This window comes from Lemur catta, chromosome X (genome assembly GCF_020740605.2).
Source record: "Lemur catta isolate mLemCat1 chromosome X, mLemCat1.pri, whole genome shotgun sequence".
Lineage (NCBI taxonomy): Eukaryota > Metazoa > Chordata > Mammalia > Primates > Lemuridae > Lemur > Lemur catta.
The window spans coordinates 3,721,974-3,743,620 of record NC_059155.1 but is presented as its reverse complement, the minus strand read 5'-3'; the positions used below and the strand labels follow the sequence as shown (position 1 = coordinate 3,743,620).

Here is a 21,647-nt window from a genome sequence, read left to right as displayed (position 1 = left end):
TTTCATTTTTCTTGGCCTATCTGTCTACCTACCTTTGTCAGAAACATCACTGAACATTGCCTCTAGAAAGGATTTAAAGGTCATATACTCTACTGGTCAAGTCACATATTCCAAATATAACAATCCAACATAAAAAGAGGAAATTCCCTGAAAGCCCATTTAGGCCAGCCCCCTCTTTGTAGCAATGGGAACTGTGAGGCCCAGAGAGGGGAAGGGACCTGCTCAAGGTCACACAGTGAGGCAATAGAGCTGAGCCTAGTACCCAGGCTGTCCCCCTCCCAGACCATCGTCTCCCTGTCTCTATATTCCCATATGGTCTGGTTACAGGACAGAGAAGGGGGTGGCTGGGCACCAGATAAGAGGTAGCTGGGCTGGAACCAAGCGATTAAGTCGCAGAGCTGGTGGCTATATGGGGATGAGTTGGGTGCATTTTATAAGCATCCCATGAGCTGTAGATGGCTAACACATTTATGTGATTAAAAAACCAAAATAATGTTGAGTACTCTCAGTGCAAACAGTCAAGAAACTAAAAGCTTCTTTTAGACAAGACAAACTGTTACTCATTACAAAAATAAGGGTGGGGTGGCTTAGGTTTATTTTTTCTTTTGCATAATGAAAATTAGCAAATATGAAGTCAAACCTAAAACAGCCCATCTGTTTAAAAGAATATAATTTCAAATAACAGCCCCCCGAGGATTACTCCCCATTATTCAAAGAATCTCTTTTATTTTAAATTAGGTATTGGTACAAGACCAACAAAATTAAATATTTACTGTTAGCAGAGAACAACTCTCCGATGTTGAGAACAGGGCTGGGGGACAAAAATTCCTTTCTGATAAGCTATTATTTGATAGCTAGAAATCAAAACCACTCAGCTGTATATTTTGCTGACTGCAGGCCCATAAGAAGCCTGGATGCCTCTCCTGTAAGGGCCTGGGAAGCATGGGTGGTACAGGCAGTGGGCTGCAAGCTGGGCTTCTGGGTCCTGGACAGTTCAGCTTTTAGCAACTTGCTGGGGAAGCCTGAGCAAGCATGGTTTGTTCCTCCAGCTGCAGCATCCTCATGTGTAAAAGGAAGGGTCTCTAAGGGAATTTCCAATCTTTCTATCCTTTGGTCCTAGATAAATATATGTTTTTACCTCTGTAATATACTGAAATAAAAAAATTAAAAAATACATAACTCTTTGTCTTTAGCCAAAAGTTCTAGAATTGTTATCGTTTATATAACAGTTGCAGTCCCCACCTACCCAAACAAAAATAAAACCTCCATGTTTTCAAGTCTCTGGTAATTTCATTAAAAACAAATTATTACTTATCCTTTTCAAATAGTTTAAGCAACTTAGAGTTTAATTTGCTACTAGAGAATCATGGAATATCAGAGCTGGAGGAGCAGTTCGGATTCCCCTAATCCATTCCTTCCTCCTGCAGATGGGGAAACTTGAGGCCCAGAAAAGGGAAGTGACTTGTCCTAAGTGCCATGGCTAGTTGGTACCAGAGCTGGACCTGGAGCACATGCTGGCAGACCCCCAGGTGGATGTTCTTCCCACTACAGCACCAGGGACGCCCCCTAGACTCAGAAAGCAGGTCCCAAACAGTGAATCTTCTAAAGCACAATTGTCAAATGTTTCAATTTACAAACCACTATCATTCTGTTTTTGTGATGGTGCCTAAAATTACTGAGTGGCATCTGCTTTCAAGTGACATGCAGATTCTGCCTCTTCCAGATTAATAAGGAAGCTAAAGCCCAGACGCTCCAGGCCAAGGGTGGGAATAGAAGCCACTCTGCATAATGGCCTTGTACTAAACACTCATTTTCAACATGATCTTCACTGAACTACCCCTGGCAAATTGGGTTGGTTTAACAAAAGAAAGAACGGGTAGGGGGACACCTCAGTCTGTTTGCATGCCAATTCAAAGCAAAACAGTACTCCTCTCTTTATAAAGGAGAGGGAGAGTCCAAGCTCCTAGCAACACATTCCCTTCCAAAAGGTTCCTAAAATTCACATGGGGGAGGGGGAAGGGACTAAACAGCTCTACAAGCCTGTGGCTGCCTTGCCTCTGGAACCGCATAGCAACAGGCTCAGCAAGGCGCGATCTTCCTCTGAGGGTTCAAAGGGCTTTCTAAACCTGCTATTTACTCTCTAGGGCTGTCTTTGAGGACGTGAGCGTTCAATAGGGGCTGGTTAATATGATGACAGGTTTGTGTTTTTAAGAGAAGTGAAAAGACACTCTTGAGAGGAGCTAGACAGAGAACCTGGAGGGTGCACAGTCCAACCAGGGCCAAGGACATGTCTGCGTGACTTATCATGTGACCTTGGGCCAGTACTGGCTCTTCTCTGGGCTTCAGTTTTCCCATCTGTGATATACGAGCCCTGCTGGCCTTGCCATGGGAAGCCTTTCCACACTTCAGGGTTGGGCGAGGGAGGTGGAGGAGGGCTGTCTGCATTCAGTCCAGCCAGCCTCTTCCCTCCGGAGAAGAACCCCCAGGTGCCTACAGGCTCCTCTTGAGGCTTCTCTCCAAAAGGAGACAACCCCTCCTCCCTCAGGACAGGGTCCTGGACAGATCCTGGAGCAAATCCACCTCCCAGTGGACGGAAAGGCCATGACTGTGAGGGAGAAACAAGGATCCACATTAGCTTCTGATACCAGGTGTGACATGGCCTTCTCAGATCCCATTTGCTCACTTTCGTGGGAGGCAGATGTGGAACCTTCTCCAGGGCACTGAGCCCAACACATACACCCTTGCCCCACTCCAGAGCCACTGAGGGCTGGGCAATCAGGATCCCCGGGAACTGTCTAGATCCCTGACACACTACATGCTCTTTGAGGTCCCTCCCAAGCCAGAGATTCTTTTAGTTTGCCTGGGTGTAATTTATACAATGTCAAAGGAAGACACTAAAGGACTTCCCATGTCAAAAGAAACCTGATTTTCTTTTGTTAAATTTCTCAAGTCAAATGGGAAGGCAAAATAAACAGTGGCCAGTGACAGCCCTGAGTCTGATGTTTGCAAGATCATCTCACCAACACCATCTCTTCTGAATTTCCCACAGTGCTGTGAGCTGGGTGGGACTGGCATTCTGATATTGCCATCTGACAACTGAGGGCACTGTGGCTCGGGTGGGTTCACAGACTTGCCTAAAATCCCATAGTTGGTCAGTCTCCCATCCAAGGCAAAGCTTGTCCTCTTCCCACCACATCATGATGTTTCTGTGCCCACGTGTGACCAGAGATGACCATCTAATCTGGCACTATCCAATGTGTCTGTCATATTGAGACATTCTCAACTTGTGTCAATGGATCCCTCAGGGAACCACGAATAGGCTTCCAAAAGGATCTATGAGCCCCTTAAATTAGATGCAACATTGCATATTATTGTGTGGTGCTTTAAGGAGAAGACCCAGAGTTTTCATCAGATTGTCAAAGAAGGCAAGAGCCACCCCTGCTCCAGAGGGTCAGGAATCATTTTTCTTATGATTTCAGGTTTAAGAGACCAGTTGGGGTTGGCTTCCCTGGGGGCAAGCTCAGAAGAGCCTTGGAAGCCAGATCGTCTTGGCTGTTCTCTAACTCATGAACAGGAGCAGCTGTACGCCAGGCATGGTACCTACTTGGCAGGGGGCAGGGGGCAATAGGGCCTTCTTAAGCCCTGAACACCTCCCTACCTGTGCCCTACCTTCTCTCCAAGGCATGGCAACTCTTGCATCGCACAATTCAAGTTAGAGGCTCTAGATTCTTCCAAGGAAGGGAGTCCCACTAAGGCACAGAGGGCTGAGAATAGCACCTTTCCAGGTAAGGGGGAGAAGGCGGGGAAGAGCAGGATGCAGGCCATCTAGGACCCAGGAAGGGGAAGACAAGGGGACTGAATCCAAACTTAGTTTGCTCAGGATTTGGAAAACGGCCAACCCAAGGCCAGGGAGCCTATCCCTAGCCACATGGGGAACAGGGCTTCAGACCCAGCCCTTCCTATATAAGGTACCACCTTCCAGAAAGGATGTTGTGAGGATAACAGAGACAATGTCAGCTTTGAATTCTCACCCCCTGGAGTGAAATGTGCTTGAAAAGGCAAAATTCTACTCCCGAGATAGCGTGAGTATGTAAGTGCCAGAGGCTGCTCTTCACAACTGCCTGGGCAAGGAGATGAAAACTGACAAATGGCTAACCTGGCCATCTCCTGCATCCCATAAATCGGTTTCTGTGGACTCAAAATAGGAGATTAACGTCACTGCTAAGGATCCCCACCCTGGGCCTGAGAACACAGACTTCCCAACCACCCAGAGCAGGGAATGGTCCTCCTATTCTGGGATTCACTGCTGCTGTTTGGGAAGATGGGGATGAAAGGGATTTGTAGGACTGCCAAGGGGCTCTTACTCTTGGGCATGGGGGCAGGGCAGCCAAGAGCTGTGGGGAGTAGGAGGGAGAGAATCTTGTGATTTCACTGTTGCAGCCACTCAGAACAGGTTGGGCACCAGGGCCAGGCTCTCGGGAGGCTCCAATTTGATAATGGCCTCACGTTTTGCTGCAGGAAGATACCTCAACACCAGGCCCATTAGCAGGCAGGGAAGGACTCCCTGGCTGTCCTACTGAGCAGGACATCAGTCTCGCTCCAAAGGTAACACCCAGGCTATGTGCTGGGCAATGTCTCATGCTCTTGGGAGCACTGGTTTCCCCCAGGGGTATTAGTGCAGTGACACTCCTTGATATTAATATTTTCAGGGCTCATTTTGATGGCTGTGGTGGCAAAGAACATGATAATGTTCTTTACCCCATTGCTGGGGGATCACTAGAAACAACCAGATTGTTCACTTTAATTCGAATGTCAGCACAATTATTTTAACACCAAGTGTGTCAGATTTGACTCCATATCCCGGAAATTAATTTTAGAGTGGCAGGGAAATAAAATGGCATACTTCTTTGAGCTTTGTTACAACATGTTCGTGCAGCAAACTGAGAAGAAAATGTAGTAATTAGAGGTTAAATTAATCCTTGACAGACAAGCAGCTTAGAAACGCTGTGCCCTCCTCCCCAAGCCTAACATAATGCATGCCAGTCTTTCAGAATTAGACACGCGAAGCATGTGACATTGGCAACTGCACCAAAACTACTGTCCCACTTAAAATTCCAAGGTCGGCGCTGGAACTTCCAGAGGCAGATATTAACAGTGAGATCTCATTAAGAATAAAACACAAACAACCTCCTGCCACTGCCAGTGGAGCCCCCCAGCCAAGCCATCCATGGGGCTGGCTGCCCGACTCTCCAGCAACAACTTGAAAACAAGAGGAGACACACTCCTTTCGGATCCATTCCCCAGCTACTTTCAGACTTTGTGTTCAGATTCCAATATGCCTCTCTGCTGTCCTAATGATGCTGAGCCAAGTACACATTGATATCAGACAGATTATATTACACCCATTACAAATGTTCCGTCTCATGGGCTGCACCGCCTCTCACCATGTTTGTGCTGCCTCAAAATGAAAACCTGTATGCTCACACGTGGGTGCAAAATGGGTGTTCTGCACTTGACTGTGAATTGGAGACAGGGTTCTGTCTACTCTGGGATCCCTTTACTATGGCCCCTCAGGAAAGTTGGGCACTTCTCTGGGCGTCAGTTTCCTCTTCTGTAAAATCATGGGGTTTTATTCTTCCAGCTCTTGAATTCTCCATCTTTCAGCAACTGAGTTTGTAGGTTAAGGCAGTGTACCTATGCTAACTGTGCACTCCTCCCCCTCTGTGCTGGCATGCCACTGAGCTGAAGGCCAAGGGGTTTAGGGTTAGGGTTAGGGTTAGGGTTAGAAGCTGAGGGTGGGGTTTCAGCTTCAAAGCCTGGGCAAAATGTAAATGTACAACTCATGGGGTGGGGGTGGGAAAACTGGACAGAAGACTTGGGATCCCCCAAAGCATTCAGAATGACTTGACTTTGTTTTTGTCTTGCCTTTAGTCCCCAAAGGCTCACACTTCCCCTCCAAAGGTGGAAGGCACAAGCCAGGGCCACCAGGCCCTTCTGACCCAGATGTCATTCACTAGCGCAGGTCCTATGGCTACCAGTGACCTCCTACAGAATCAGCAGAAATGTGTCCCTATTGCCTAGTGTCCAGGTACTCCCATAGGTGGAAGAAAGGGGAAAACACAATGGCCAGTTGCCCAGGCCCCCTTCCAACAAGGTGAAATCCCCTAGTCTGCCCCATCCTTCTCTGAGCCTCAGGGAACAATTCTCAGCCTTAAGAAAATGGCATTTCCCAAACCCCACTTAATGGCTATTTACTGGGCGGAGCAAGCAGCGGGGTACATGGGGAGGCTAAGGCAGCTGCCAACCCCCCCACGCCCTCCAAGGAAATGAGGGGCTGGGAGGCTCTAATTGAGCTGTGCAGAAAGGGGCATTGGCTGCCTTGGGGTCAGAGGACAGCCAGGGCAGCACTAGGTTGCCTTGGGTGGGCTTTTCCTCCAGAGACAGGAGGAGCCCACCCTCACTCAGACCAGGGAGGGAAGGGAGGAATTTGAAGCTGGTGTCCCAGAGAGATCCAGGAGAGCCCATCTGGGCAAGGAAAGTTCTCCTAGACTCTGCAAAGAGCTTTTTCCTTGTGTGCCTAACCCTGCCCCCCCTTAGGCCCCATCTCTGCAAGCCTTTCTCTGGGGAGCCCAGTGCATAGGGCCAGGGATGCCCCTCCTTTCTCTTCTCCCAGGGGAACCTTTTTGCACTGTTTCATATCTGATTGCTTTGGAAATTATGAAGAGGTCAAATTCTAGGAGGAAACTTGAGGCTTGAAGAAAACCAGGGATGCTCTGTGAAAGGAGAGAAAAAAAGAAAGCAACTGGAGTGGGAAGGTGGAGGGGAGGAGGGAAAGGGAGAGCCCAACTCTTTTGCTTCTATCCCTGCCCCTTGCAGAAAATTCTCCTGGGGCTTCAGCAGCCCTGAGCTGGTAATTTAAGAGCAGGAGCCCACCTGACTATAGATCTGCCATCTTCATATTTTGCATGTAAACATCCTACAACACAAACTACTGTTTCACACCTCCACAGGGAACCCCCTGACTAACTGCCCAGACAGCTCCATGAAGCCTTTCCGTTTTCCTTTGATACCTTTACAGACTAAACAACAACAATGACACAACAAAAATAACAAGTAATAAGCATTTGCAACAAAATCCGTTCAAATTCATTCTGATTTATGAAGTTTCCCTTCTCAAAGTCCTGAAGATATTTAAGGACTTGATGTCTAAAAAATCAGACCGGTTCCAACTGAGCTTTGCAATGCTTCTCTCCTGCCGTACAGTTGACTGGTGCTGCCTAGGTTACTCTCCGTGGCGTTGTGAGAGGTGTATGATGGGAATTGGTTTATTGTGCTGATCCATAGTAACCGGCTCCTGTTCCTCCATCATTTATCTCCCTCCCCAGCGACATCTGGGTTGGTCTATTCACACTCTCAGCATTCTATCTGCTCCAACAAACACTCAGCCTTTTCTGCTTGGATAAGGAGATTTTTTAGTTACATCCATTATATGAGTATCAACATTTATGGCAGCAAGATAATTGCCAAAGAGCTCAGAGGATAAAAGGTCCTTCTTCATAATGTTCACCCCCACCCGTTTAAAAAATCAATACTAACATCAAGCAGGACAGTGGCAGATTCTTGCATGGCTGCTGTGGCATCAAAGTTGGAAATGTGATTTTTTTAAAAACACCCAGCTGGACTAGAAAGAAAAGGAAAGGTTCAAGAGTAAGTTCAGAACCCACACCCCACTGATGCACGTGTGTGTGTGTGTGTGTGTGTGTGTGTGTGTGTGTGCGCGCGCGCGCGCGCGCACGCGCAGATGGAAGGCCTTTTTGTCCTTGAAACCTTTGCTAAATAACTGTAAAGCAGCAGATTTGCTCTACATTAGGTGAATTTTTTTGAAATATGTCAGTCTAACTTTAAAGAGTTTAGATCCTGCTACACGAACTCACTGATGAGGAGGCCTGCCATCAATAGGTCCTGAGATGGCTTCGGTAGGAGGGCTGGATAAGAGGTCCTCTGGGATTCCTCCTGGCCTCCACCGTCTATGAGTCTGGGTTAGATGTTCACACTTGCAAAAGACACAAGAGAGGGAACACTTCCCACTTTTGCACTGTTTTGATTGGCCTTCTGCCATTTGTTACTCCTATTATCCCTGCCCTTCAGAATCTCAGCACTCCCGTCTCCATTTCATTATCTATCTATCTAGCTGTTTTCCCCGATGATAAGGTGGAACTTGGTGTTTCGCTTCCCCAGAAAATGACTATTTTGTTCACAAATCATAGTGGTTTAGAACTGGAAGGGGCTCAGAATCGGAGGTCATGGTGGGGGGCAAGAAGGGAGGATAGACTTGCCCAAGATCCCTCTGCTAATTAGTAGGGAGAGCTTTCTAGAACACAAGTTTCCCAGCCCCTAGGCTAATGATCTGTGCAATGCACTGTTGCAGAAAGAAAATAAGAATATTTTTTTAAAAAAAAAAGGTTGGCTGCTGATGTGAAGCCCCTTTAAAGACAAGTAGTCCAACTCTATTTTCAGAAGAACTGCTTGTCTAAGATCAGTTTCTTCTCATTTCATAACCCCAACTAGTAGTCGAGTTTCCCAGGGATGATCCATTAACAAGTGCATTTTAAGCCTTTAGATGATCAATTTAAAAGGGAAAAAAAAGATATTAAACATGCTGGCCAAGCTTAAAAAAATCCCCTTCCGTAGTGAAAAGGATTGACAACAGTAAATCTCCTACCTTAAGATGAAGTGAATGTGTAGCCCCCACCCTCACCCCAGCAACAGGCTATTTCCTAGTTGAGTTTAAAAATTCAGTGACGTTCCTGTTTCAACCCACACATCTGTGTCACTGTCAGCGTCAGTGGCAGGAAAACAGACGAAGTCACCCTTTGCTAATGATTTCCTAACATGGAATTTCCTTGTATCTCCTAAAGGCTTTCTTTTTCTAATGCCAAACTGTCCTCCCCCCTTAAACACATTGTACTGAAGGAAAACTGAAAATGGCCGGAAGAGGATGATTTTTAAGGAGATCTTCTAAGGAAGAGCTTCAGCTCTTGTTGATATTTTTAAAGGGGGAAGGGGGGAAGAACTGCTAGTTTTTCCAAAGCCAGCAGGAACACAAGAGAGAGATTTCCTCCCAGTCATCTGGAAATCTCTCAGCCTCATCTCTTTCTTTTGCTTTTCCTGCCTCCCCTTTCCCAAGTTCCACTTTGAGCAACATTCTAACATCAGTATTGAAGGAAACACACTCACACACTGGAGGTAGGCACGGGGAGAGGGCAAGGCGGCCCCCAGAGCAGGGAACAGGCGTTGGAGAACCACCAAAGCACAAAACAACATAGGAGCCCATCACTTTTCCCCTTCGGAGAATATCTTATTTAATATGCAAACTGGTCATCAGGAGAAAAGAGGGCTGTTACTTTAAGGGGAAGAAGCTGATTAGCTGCTCTGGCTGGCAGCAAACAGCTGGTCTGTCCGGCAGGTTCAAGGCCATTTCAGCTTCTCTCTTATGGAGGCACCATATGTTCCATCTCGCACATCAGCAGCTTTATTTTCCAATGATCTTGCTCCAGAAGAGAAGCACAAAGGGGGGAGGAGAAGGTAAAACCAGTCGTTTACCCTTTGATTACTTTCCTGTGGTTTTAGATGCAGTTGGGATGTGTGTGTGGGGTGGGGGGCAGTGTTAACGCTTCACCTTCTACTCCAAAGACCAGAGAAAAAATGTTTGACCACCACTCGTTAATAACCTCCAGAGATGGGAGGGGAGTTGAGCAGGGGAAAGAATGCAAAAAGGCACAAATAAAACGTTGACATCAGATTAAATTGGAATGGGAGGGGCGGAGGCGGCGAGAGAGATCGGGTGGAATCTGACTTCGCTCTGAGACCCACCAGCCTGAGTTTGGGCCCCGCCCACTTTTCCTTATTTGTCACTTTTTCTTATTGTCAGTATTCCCTCCCCGAACAAACTTCCCAGAGAAGCTGACCACTTGGGTGGACAGGGGCGGAGCAGGTCAATAGAATGGTGAAAGGTTGCTTCTAACATTATATTTCACATTCCTCAGTGCAAGCCCCGGTTCCCACAAGTTTTGGGGAAGGACAGGTGCAAGGAACAGGGACCCGCTAAGTGTTCAATCCAAGTAAAGCCGGCAGCCCATGCGTGTTGGACACCCTCAGGTGCCGGACACTGGGTCGGTGCGGAGGCAGCAGGCCGGCACACGGTCCAGAGAGGCACGCTTGTCCTCGCTGCCCTCCCAAGCTGCACCAATCCTGGAGATGACGGCTCTGCCTCCGCGCCTCCAAACAAAGGGTGCAGGCCCAGAGTTTGAGCCCCTGAGGGGTTGGGGGGTGGGGGTGGAGGTTGCCGCAGGAGGGCGGGGGAAGGAATGAGGAGTGCAGCCAGACACGGGGTGGTGAAAGCCTCCGAGCCGCCGCCGTCGTCTGTGCCACCCGCGGTGGGTGCGACAGCCGCCCTGAGCCCAGGCGGCGTGGGGCGCCTGCTGCAAAGCGAAACCGAGGAAAGGGCGCCCCCTATGCCCGAGCCCGGTGAGCGCATCAGCGAGTCACGTCTGCCCACCCCGCGGAGCGTTTGCCGCCTCAGGCCTCTGAGCCCGCCCGCCCGCTTGCAGTGCTCGCAGTGCAGTTCGCCAGGCCGTCCGAGCCGCCGGGATTTAGGGTGTCCACCGCTGGCCGGCCGGGCGCGCAGCTGGGGCTGGGGGCCAGGGCTCCTCGCACCTTGCAAAAGGTTCCCACGAAGGGTCCTCGAAACACGGCCCCCTCCCCCATCGCCTACACTTGCCCTCCGTCCCGAGCGGCTCCAAGCCACTTGGAGGCAGCCACCCCCGCCCCCTGCCTCTGCGTCCCTTTCCCCTTCCCTCTCTCCAGCCTCCTGGGAAACAAAGGGGCTTTTTATAAAGCGGATAGTTGGCGGCGGCGGCGGTGGCGGGGGTAGGAGGGAGGGGGGGATCTATAAAGACAAGAAGAGGTGGAAGCTGGAGAAGGAAAGAAGCTGCGCGGCCTCCAGGGGCCCGGAGCTGCGGTAGCGGCCGGGAAGCCCTGGCGGGTGCACAGTCGACCCCGCCCGGCCAGTGGTCACCCAGGCGGCGGCCCACGCCCGCCAAGGGCTGGGCCGCGCCGCTGTGATGCTGCCCACCGGCTCAGCATAGCCAGGGAACACGATCCCCCGGCCGCGGGCCGGGGCTGATGGGGGTGGCGCGATTCCCGCGGAGGTCTCCCCCAGGAGACCCAGGCTCTCTCCCTAGCCAACTCTTTCGAAATTGCTCGGGTTCGGTGAGACTTTGCGTCTTTGTTCCAGAGCAGCCGCCTCTTGCAAGCTGGGCTCCGCTCGCCCTCGCAGACAATGTCCCAGAGCCGGCCTTGGTCTACTATCCGCAAACAGCACGTTTGCCTTGGGTTCGGCTCCCCGGGGGTGTTCCTTCTGGGCCAAACAACAACGTCAAGCCACCCTAGTAAGGGAAGTCCCTTCTCCTCAGGTCCCCTAGCCACCCTGTGCTCCCGCCCCGCTCACACACACGCACACTCGGGGTGCCCAGCTCAGCCGCACCCAGCTGCAGGAGCGCGGCGGGAGTGAATGCCCCAGCCCGAGGCGCGTCTGTTTGCCCAGGTTCCGACGGCTTCAGGGCCGAGTTTTCTGGCAGGCTAATCCTATTAGTGTCTGCTCAGTCCGAATTTAATCACGGATCAGAATACGACGACATCGCCAGCTTTCCTGGAGGCTTCGGACACACTGCATCGGGACGGAGCCTGGCCAAGCCAACTGGCGGAGAAAAGTATTTGGCGGCGCTCCGGGGGGCTTCCCGCCCGCCCTGGCCGGCGCCGGGCGCCCGGCTCTGCAGCCGCACGGATGCCCAGGAGCCCGGAGCGCATAATCTGGCTCAGGGGCGCTGGGGACGAGGGGCAGGAGCCTAGTCGGGGCTGCTTCAAGCCCCCAGCTCCGTTCAGGGCTGCTCTCACGAGGAGTTGGCGGGGGAGGGAGCGCAGGGAAGCGGGCTCGGCGCACGCACACTCCACACTCCGGTTCGGAGGCGGCAAACCAGATTGGGGGTAACCCTTCGCCCAGGGCCCACTGCCGACCAGCTCGGGGGCTCAGGGAGCTGGCATGCAAAGGCAGTGTCGCCGGTGGCACCAGGGCTGCAAGCGGCCCAGGGGCGCTGGGACTGAGTGGGAGCCTCCTGGTAGTCCAGCGAAGCCCGGGGAGTCCGAGCAGCTTGCGCCCCTCTACCTTCCCTCCCTGGTATGTGGCTGCCCCCGCCAGATTTCAGACACCCGATGGGCGCCAAGAAGCAGGCAGAGGCCTCGGCCCTAAGCGTTGTAAGCAGCGCTCAGCCTGGCCGGACTGGTCTGAGAAGGGGGACGTCCGCCTGCAGCGCCAGGTGGGCCGTGTGCTTGGGGCAAACTTTACGGTTCCTAGGCTCGAAGCACCCCAGGGCCCCGATTCTCAGCAATGGGGACTATAAGTGGGGACTACAAGTGCACCCCAGAACCCTCAGAGCAGTCGGACCTCCCGCGCCCGCCCTCAGCCTTACCGTGCTGCGGAGCTCCGGAGGCGGCGGGGGCAGTGTCCGAGGGTTGGCGGTCGGCAGTGCGGGGCAGCCTGGCCTGAGGTGCCCGCCGAGTGGCCCGGCCCGGCTGCAGATCACCCCCTGGCTAGCGGCCGGTGCCCCCGCGCCCGCCCGCCGCCGGCCGCTTCAGCTAGCGGCCAAGTTCATGCTGGCGGCGCTGCAGTGGCGGCCTCAATCTGCTCGCTCCATTCCCACCGCCCGGCTCCGCGCCGCGCGCCCGGAAGGTGGAGTTTCGGGGGTTTAAGTTACTGATAGGCATTTCTCACTGCTGTGTCACTCGGGGAGGAGGAGACACGCACGCCGCACACTCACACACCCTCACACTCACGGCGACGAGCGGCTCCGGCCTTAAAGGGGAAGCCACGCTGCCCTGCCAGCGACCCCGCCGGCCCCAGGCATCGAAACGCCGGGTTTCCAGGCCGGGCTGGGGCCACGGGCAGCCAAAGGGCAGCGGCCGCCCAAGGGGCCGCCCAGGCCCTCCTGACGCTTTTCAGAGGGGAAAGAGGCCGCAGGCTGGCTTCGCTGTGGCCGCCTCATTTTTCCAGTCAACTCGAACCAGGGCGGCTAGGGAGGGATCTGAGGGGCAGAAAGGGCTTGGGTGCACTCACCTCTTTGACTCCTCACGAAGTGGAGGGTGTCCTGTGCCCTCGGCGTCAGGTGGCTCGCCTAGACGGTGCGCTGATAGGGAGAGGCGACAGCAGGGTTACTGAGCGTCTCCAGGCACAAGCAGAGCCCGCCCGAGGGCCGCAGGCAGGGCACGGCGCGCTTGGGAAACTTGCACCCCACAGGTAGAGTTCCCGCGTCTGAGGACTGCGAGCTGGTGAGCCTTGGGCACCCGGGACAGACTAAGAGCAAGCAGGGAGAGCGGGAAAGCCAGTGACAGGGCGAGAGAGCCTCAAGACTAACAGAGACCAAGAGAGGCGGAAGGAGACCATGAGAGACAGCGAGGGCAGAGACTGAGAGACAAACTGAGAGAGGCACCGACACACACCGAAGGAAATCCGGCAGAGAGAGAGGTAGAGAAACAGTGGGGGAGAAGAGAGAGAGAGGGGGAGAGGGAGAGGAGAGAGAGGGGGAGAGGGAGAGGGGAGGCAGGGGGAGAGGGAGAGGCAGATGGGGGGAGGAGAGAGGGAGGAAGCGGGAGGAGGGAGGGAGAGAAGAAGAAGCGAGAGCACTAGAGAAATGACAGATCCCTGGAGGACCCCGAAGCTTCTCAGGGATGAAGCCTCATCACAAAGTAGCCTATCCAACACCCCCCCTCTCTCTTCCCAGAGCTAGCGGCCGGTCCTCCTCTCCTCCTTGCCCTGGGAGGGCACTCACCTGCAGTGGGTGGCTGCTGGGGGGATAGCACCCATCCCCCCGCCCACGCATCTGCCCGCCTGCTAGCGCCCTGACTGCCAAACATACCCGCTGTGGCAGCGAGGACCAGGGCTCTCAGGTGGCGGCTATGGAACTGCACCCCGACCCCCTCCTGGCCAAGCGCCCCACTCCCCACTTCCCACTCCCTCCCTTCTCCAGCTCTAGGCGCGGACGCTGTGTCTCCCACCAGTGCGCTTAGCCCGCTTAGCCCGAGTCCAGGCTTCCCGGCCACAGTCTCTGGCCCCACTGGCGCAGGGCAGGCGAAGCCGCTGCCCAAACTGGGCTAGACTAGCCCTCTCCGCGCAGTTATCCCAGGCTGACACCTGAGGCTTCTGCAGGAACATGGGTTCTTTGCGAACTGCCCGGCAGGCCAGCGCGCCATATCCCCTCTCTGCCCTGGCGCCGCAGCGGCGGACGACTCCCCTCCCCCTCCCTGGGCTCTCTGCACCCCTTCTCCAGGGTCCCCGCCTGGCGTGCGTTTCCTAACCTGGACTTTCCCAGGCGGCGGCGGCTGCAGCGGCTGAGCACAGCCCGGGGATGCCGTGTCTGCTCCGACAGCGGCAGCGCTTGCCGCCTGCCCGCACCTCTGAGTAGCGACCTGTCACCACCACATCTGGTCACGCTCGGCTGAGCCGAGGGCCACGAGTAAAGGGGTGGGCCCTCCGCCCATTCGGCGGCAGCTCCTTCCCTCTACGCCCACGCTCTCGGCCCTCAGCACGCGCTGGGGCCCCTCTGAGAACCCAGCGAAATCCGTCCGTGCGCTACGTATGCGTAACGGGGCTGGGCGTTTCACGAAGTTCCTTGATGGAGGAGCGGCGTCCGGACCCAACCACGAGGCTCAGGTGGCGGACTCTGGCTCCGCAGCCCCGGCCCCAGGGCACGCACGGTCCAATGGGGTGAGGTGGGGGGCGCACAGGGTCAGCAGGGCTGTTGGGAAGGAATCCACCTTGCCTGGGCCCAGCCCTGTCTGCTCTGGAGCGGACCAGCGACCAGGAGAGGTTATGGCTCTCTGGTGGCTGAACCCATGGCAGTCCTTACATTCACCGTCCCCAGTAGGGAAGGAGAGTCATCCCAGGGTTACCAGTTCCCCTAGAGCTGAGAGAGCTCTTGAGTCTCTTGAAGGGAATGCGATCAAACAAACCTAAATGGGGGATTGACCCCTGGCAAGATGCTTTTAAAACTCCAGCACTAGCCAAGGAGATGAATGAGGGCGAGTTCTGTTCCCAGCACCTCCACTCAATCCTCATGTCCCTTGCTCTCTGCTTCCCCAGAGGGGGTGGGTGATGCTTGTTCCTCCAGAATGTCCCGAGAAGCAAGTGAAATCACAGCCACATGTTTGTGAGATGGCTAACGGCCTGCTTGGCACCACCACCTGGATGGCCACTACACGGCTCGAACTCCACCTGACCCGACTTCCCTGAGTCCCCATCATCCCCCAAACCCACCGTTTTATTCATCATCTTCATGTTCTAGATGAGGAAATAGTATGGTCAGAGCTGCCCAGGCTGAACACCTGGAGTCTTTCTTGATTCTCTTTTGCTCACACCCCCCATCCAGTCCAGCAGACAATTCTATTGCCCTCATCTTCAAAATAAATCCACAAGCTCAGCCTTCTCTGCTCCTCCACTGCTACCCAGGGGTGCCAGCCAGGAGGCTCTCCCACCCCCATCACTCCCATAGATTCCTTCCTCCCTTCTCCCCTCCCCTCCAAGTCTATTCCCTAATCTCTGTGCCAAACCCTGCAGTGGCTCCCCAGTGTACTCAGAATAAAACTGAAGTGCTTCTGGTGGCCTATGAGCCCCTGCATGACATGCTCTTCCCCCATCTCCATGGCATCATCTTCCCTCTTGCCCTCACTCTGCTCCAGCCACACAGGCCTCCCAACTCTTCCCAACACACTAGGTACATTCCTACCTACTGGGGCCTTTGCATTAGCTGTTCCCTTGGGCTGGAATTCACTTCCCCCAGATATCCATGGGGCGGGCTCCTCATTTCCTTTAGTCTTGACACCAATGTCACCTGGCCACCCTATGTAACATTTCAAAGCCCCACACCCACCTCTGGCACTTCCTCTCCCCTCCCTGCTTTGTTTTCTCTTTAGCCCTCACCACTAGCTGGCCTCCTCCATAGGCTGATCCCAAGAGGGCAGTGCTCAGTGCCTGTTTCATTCACTGTTGTATTCCCAGCTCCTAGCACGGTGCCTGGCATGGAGTTTCAGGAAAGTCTAGGGGCCACTGGACTATACACATACACTGGGAAAGGGGCCCATAGCTGTCATCACATGTGAAGGTAGTTCATGACCTAAACAAAAGTTAAGAAGGATGGTGATCAGGCAAAGAGCTTTGTGTTATGGACATGAAGCCAGCCTCAGATCATGTCACCAAGGGGTACTGTGGCCCAGATATGTTGGTGGCAGTCTCACAGGTGTCCTTAGATATACAAAGAGTAATTCCTTTAGTTACTTTTGGAAAGAGAGGTTCCCTTTTGGTTGTCACCTAGGGTACCAAAAGGTTGATGGAGAAATGGGAGAGAGAGGCTGTATGAGGCTTCTCTTCACTGAGTAGACTGCCTATGACAGCCAGGGCCCTCTTGTCATCCAAAATGCAAGACCAAGTCTTGAGCTAGCAGCACATCTTCCCCCATTTACCTAGGCCTAGCCTGTGCTTTACCTGCAGGAGTCCATGTAGACTGTGAGGTGGAAGCAGTCATCATCTTCATGTTCTAGGTGAGGAAACAGGAAGCTCAGAGGGGTGGAGGCACGTGTCCAGGGGCACATAGCTCAAGAGTGTCAGAGCAGTAAGCAATTGGGCCTTGAAGCTTAAGCCATTTCCACCTGCTGTGTGGCCACCCAAATTTAGTGTGCGCAGTCCTGGCCTGCGGGTCCAGGTCAGGTAAGTGATCCCATGGGGGTCTCAAGGAGCTGCCCATCTCTTCAGGGAGCTCCTGGCCCTGTTGTTGAGTGGCTGCCAAGCAAAAGGTTGGGCTTGGGCCATTGGGGTCCAGGGGCACCATGCCAAGGCCAATATATGCCCTGCCTTTGGTCTGACCCAAACCTGGAGATTGATGGATTTGAAAACAATCACCAGCCACCTGTCATTCATGGTCGTATTCCTGTGAACATATGCCAAGTTTTTGCAAGTTCACATGACAAATGCTGGGGGCTTAATTGGGCAGCCTCTGGAATTCTGTGTGTGGCCTGTGCAGGTAGGGCCCATGGAAAACATTCATGCCAACTGGAAATCAGAAACACACACACCAAGTTGCTCTATTTATCATTACCCCTTGCTCCAAAGCTTCCTGTGGCTTCTTGCTGCTGAAGGCACTAAATCCCAACTCCTCAGCCTAGCATTCAAGGCCCTCCTAGGTAGACAAGAGCCTCTATTTCTAGGTTATTCTCTTGGTGCTTTCATACATGCCCCTGGGCTTCTGCACCTTTGCTCATGTATTTCTCATGTCATCTCTCCTGTCAAAATCCTGCCTGGCTTCGGGGCTCATCTCAAAGGCCTCCTCCTCAATGAATCCTGTCCTGAGTCCCATCACAGCATGGGTGCCCTCCCTCCCTTGCCTATCCCTGGCCTTGGCTGGCTTTTACTGACTCCACAAGGTTTTGTCCTTAGTTTTTCCTTGTTCCACAGTTTTACCATGCCTTTTGGAGTTTTGGCAAAGACTCCCTGATGAACTCATAGCTGATCCTTGACTGGGGTGGAAGGGGGTTCAGGGAGCCCTCTGGATGGCAGGATCCAGACCCAGAGAGAGGAGGTGAGGTGATGGATGTGGCCAGGCCCAGCATGGGACCTGGCACCCCCACCCCATGCACACTCAGAGGCCGTTGGCTGTGCCCATCTATAGTCATCACCTCCACCTGCTCCCTTGGCTTTCACCCCCTGTAGCCACATCTCACCCAGGCAGAGGCCACTGCCCCAGAGCCCATCAGCAAAGCCAAAGCCCCCAGGCTCTCAAGCTCCAGGCTCCTGGAGCATTGGCTCAGGGCTACAGATTCCTCATTTGTATAGAGTCCCTGGGACCTGAGTTCTCTGACCACAGTAGACTGGAGGCCACAACCCTACAGGAACACAGGACCAAGGGCAGAAAAATGTCCCATGAGGAGGAAGCGCATGGAACTTTATCTGGGAGGTAGGAGGTGCTGGTTCTGCTGCCTCCTGACTGTATAACCTCTGGAGCCTCGAGGCTCTCATTTGCAAAATGGGGTCATAGTAGTACCTGCCTTATTAATGGGGTGTAGTAAGGGTTGGAGTTCCCGTATGCACAGGACCACCCCTGTCAAGTTGCCTGTCCCGTCATTCCTTAGCCCTCGGAGAAGAGGATGATGCTATGATTATTATCCCAAACATTCCCAAAGACAGGAGGCAGCTATTGAAACTAACAAGATGAAAAGTGTTCAGATGGACGCTCAGGTTCTGGATGTAGGTTCAAACACTTTATGATATTGAGCACTCTGCAAGCGCTTGCTATGTCTGGCAAAAAGATGAGTCTGTGCCAGGTAAGGAGCCAGATTCGGGCACTTACAGAGGACACATGGCATTTGCCCTGGTGGGGCAAAGGAGAGCCACTGGAAAACGAGTTGACTTATTTCTCTTCGCCGTGTTCTTAAACAATTTTAATATTCTCAAGGATGCTGAAGCAGCACAACAGAAACAAATCAGAAATTGTTAAAATATTGATTGTAATTTCCTGGCGACTTGACTGATCTAAAAAACAGGAACCTTTAAGAAAAAAAAAGCCCTCATTAGAGAGCGAGTGGTTAATTAAGGGGCTGTAGAATGGCTTGCATCAATTTCACCATGAAACCAGAAAACTGTGGCTACAAGGCAATTTTTCCCTCCACAGCTTCTTACCACAAATGCAGCTTCCAGAAAGTAATAGGTAATTCTACCAAAGCCTGGATGAGGATAGGAAGTGGTCATTTAAACAGAGATGGATAAACAATTTGGGGAATTAATGTAAATCCAGATGGCTGCCAGCTTTCCTCTTGCACCATACATAGGACTGAAAGACATTGTCAAAGCTCTTATGTAGAAAAAAGTATGCAGATGGCATGCTAATTATTACTCTTCATGCAATGACATTTTTTTCCAATAGCACAGACACAACTCAGGCCCCACGTGGGAAGAGGCTCTATCCACTGTTCTAGGACCCTTCAGACCATTTGCAATTTGGTGATAAAAAAAGAAAACAACAAAAACCTGACTGGTGGCTTTCCTAGCAACCAGCTAGGCTGCCGCTGCACCATCACCACAACCACTCAGAAGGTTAATATGACCTAACACCAGGAAACCAGCCAGGGCCCAACATCAGGCAGGCATGCTGTCCAGGATGTCTGGAGAAAAAACAGACAATGCACTCTAGATGATCATATTAACAATTAAAGCAGCTAAAGATTGAGGGCACAGCTACTATGTGCCAGGCCCTATGCTTCACCTCTGTGAGCTCAATGACACCTCATAAAAACTAATTTTAGAACTAAGCAAACTGAGGCTCAGAGACGTTAAGCAACTTCTCTGGCGTGACACAGTTACTCACTGTGGAAACCAAGATTTCAATGTCCTGGGCAGTCTGATACTGACCAGCCTGAATAGAATGCCATTAACATAAAGCTCACCAGGGAGGAGGGAGATAAGGCCCTCTTCACACATGTAGCTAATGCTGTGCCTGATGCTTGGCTGGCTGGCTGGCTTGCCTCAGCTTTTCAGAAAGAACTGTTACATTTTCAGAAATTTTGTCAGCCTGGTGATGATACATGGGTAGCTTGAAATTGACAATGGTAGGGGTAGTTACACCACAGAAATGGGAAATGCTACAAATCAGGGTTGATTTGTTACACAGTTACCAATATACCATTGTATGCAGATGTTAGAGCCAGACTGCCTGGCTCTACCACTTACTAACTGTGCAGCCTGGAGCAAGTTTCCTAGTTTGTGAAATGGCAATAATAGTGCCCACCTCATCAGGTTGTTGCAAGCATTAATTAATCCATGTAAATCACTTAGCACAGTATAAGTAATCAGTTAGTGTTAGTTGTAAAAGTATACTGCATCCACTACTACTACTAATTATTTTTTTATTTTTATTTTTTTTGAGACAGAGTCTCGCTTTGTTGCCCGGGCTAGAGTGAGTGCCGTGGCGTCAGCCTAGCTCACAGCAACCTCAAACTCCTGGGCTTAAGCGATCCCACTGCCTCAGCCTCCCGGGTAGCCGGGACAACAGGCATGCGCCACCATGCCCGGCTAATTTTTTCTATATATATATTTTAGTTGGCCAGATAATTTCTTTCTATTTTTTTAGTAGAGACGGGGTCTCGCTCTTGCTCAGGCTGGTCTCGAACTCCTGAGCTCAAACAATCCACCCGCCTCGGCCTCCCAAAGTGCTAGGATTACAGGCGTGAGCCACTGCACCCGGCCTTACTATGAATTATTATATTTAGGTGGCCATTCACTTTCATCTAGAATACAGCAACCATGTCCTAACTAGTGTCCCTACTCCAATCTTCTCTTCTCCAATGCATCCTCCTCACGGCCACTAGGGTAAATTTCTAGATACTCCCCTGCTTAAAACATTTCCATGGCTCCCTATTACCCTCAGGGCTAAAGTCCCACCTCCTTTACCTAGCATGTATGGTCCACCTGACCTGACCCTCCTCCAAAATACCAAAATCTGTCATAGTTTGTTAGGGCTGCCGTAACAAAGTACCATTAACTGAGTGGTTTAAACAACAGAAATGTATTGTCTCCCAGTTCTGAAGGCTAGAAGTTTGACACCCAGGTGTCAGCAGGGTTGGTTCTGGGGGCTGTGAGGGAAGGGTCTGTTTTAGGCCTCTCTCCTTGGCTTGTAGATGTCCATCTTCTCCCTGTGTCTCTTCATATCATCTTCCCTCTATATATGTCTCTGTGTCCTAATTTCTCTTTTTTTGAGACAGGGTCTTGCTCTGTTGCCCAGGCTACAGTGAAATTTCTCCTTTTTATAAAGGACACCAGTCATACTGGATTAGGGCTCCACCCTACTCCAGTATGGCCTCGTCTTAACTAATTACATCTGCAGTGACCCTATTTCCAAATAAGGTCACATTCTGAGTTAGTTTGGGTTAGGGCTTCAACATATGAATATGGTGGGGGAGACACAAGAAAACCTGTAACAGTCCACCTTCTGGCCCCCAAAAGTTCATGTCTTCCTCATGTGCAAAATGCAGTCACTCTATCTCAACATCTTCAAAAGTCTTAACCCATTCTAGCACCAACTCTCAGTCCATAACCTTATTCAAATGTCATTTAAATTATATATGAGTGAGACTGGGGTTATAATTCTTCCTGGGGCAACATTCCTCTTCATCTGTGAACCTGTGAAACCAGGCAACATATCTGCTTCCATAATGTCATGGTGGGCCTGGTGTTAAGATAGACCTTCCCCTTCCAAAAGGGAGGAATAGAAAGGAAAAAAGGATCATGGGTCCCAAGAAACTCTGAAACATAGCAGGGCAAATTCCATTAGATTTGAAGGCTTGATAATCATTCTTTTTGGGTTTTGGTTTTATTTTGTTTTTATAGATTCAAGGAGTACAAGTGCAGTTTTGTTATATGGATATATTGTGTAGTGGTGAAGTCTGGGCTTTTAGTATATCCATCACCCAAATAGTGTTCACTGTACCCAGTAGGTAATTTCTCATCCTTCATCCCCCCACACATACCTTTGGAGTCTTCACTGTCTACTGTT

The 21,647-nt window shown here is 51.8% G+C and overlaps 1 protein-coding gene across 4 annotated transcripts in view; it reads right to left on the bottom strand.

The window, feature by feature from the left end:
- Positions 1 to 14,540, bottom strand: part of MAMLD1 (mastermind like domain containing 1) — a 129,433-nt gene extending 114,893 nt beyond the window's left edge. For 2 of the 4 annotated variants that reach the window (XM_045538400.1, XM_045538401.1), the window contains exon 1: positions 12,528 to 12,808. The gene's annotated coding sequence lies outside the window, so the exon portion shown is untranslated. Of the gene's footprint in view, positions 1 to 12,527; positions 12,809 to 13,171; positions 13,242 to 14,409 lie in introns of those variants that run through there. The other 2 variants (XM_045538399.1, XM_045538397.1) reach the window with 2 other exon arrangements.
- Between the last annotated feature and the right edge of the window lie 7,107 nt (positions 14,541 to 21,647).